At 47.5% G+C, this 686-nt stretch overlaps 1 pseudogene; it reads right to left on the bottom strand.

Moving 5' to 3' along the window:
• Positions 1 to 206: 206 nt before the first annotated feature.
• Positions 207 to 480, bottom strand: LOC106534445 (tetratricopeptide repeat protein 7A pseudogene; annotated as a pseudogene).
• Between the last annotated feature and the right edge of the window lie 206 nt (positions 481 to 686).

Below are 686 nucleotides of genomic sequence, written 5' to 3'. Positions count from 1 at the left end.
ATATTTTTAAAAATGATATAAAATAAACATCCTACAGTATTTTTACAGTCTTTAACAGTGAAAATATGTTTATTAAATAAAGTCTGATGTTACAACTAATGATGGATCCTTTAAAGATGAACCTGTTAAACATCATAAAGACCAAGAACCTTTCTGATTCTGTCCAGAGGACCCCCATCATGTCCATCCTGCTGGGTCTGAACAGGCCAGGAGGTTCTGGTTCTGGGTGTGAACGGGGCAGGAGGTTGTGGTTCTGGTCCTCAGAGCTCTCGGGGGACGGCGGTGAAGGGCCGGACGGGGCAGGACGCCTCCAGCTCCAGGGCTGTCAGGAAGCAGTCAGGAGCCTGGCTGCAGCTCAGAACCTGCAGAGCTTCACCCAGGCTGCTCCACGCTTCATGGGAGGTGCTGTGGATCTGGACCGCGTCCCGCAGAACCTTCTCACCCAGGTGGACACGCCCAGTTTTCACCAGCAGACGGCCCTGAAGTAGACAAATGAGACCTAAATAAATGACCTCATAAGCATTTTGAAAGGAGAATATCATGTAGAATGTACAGTTTTAGTTTTAAATCAGATTATAATGTTCTTCTGTCATCAACAGCTTCAGAGTCTTTGGCTTTGACTCAATGTTTGATCAATCCTGTGCTGTCCTCAGGCAGCAGGCAGCCTCTGGAGCTGTGGGGACTGA

This window comes from Austrofundulus limnaeus, unplaced genomic scaffold, assembly GCF_001266775.1.
Source record: "Austrofundulus limnaeus strain Quisiro unplaced genomic scaffold, Austrofundulus_limnaeus-1.0 Scaffold1173, whole genome shotgun sequence".
Lineage (NCBI taxonomy): Eukaryota > Metazoa > Chordata > Actinopteri > Cyprinodontiformes > Rivulidae > Austrofundulus > Austrofundulus limnaeus.
Note: the sequence above shows the minus strand (reverse complement) of the source record. Positions and strands in the feature narration are given on the sequence as shown.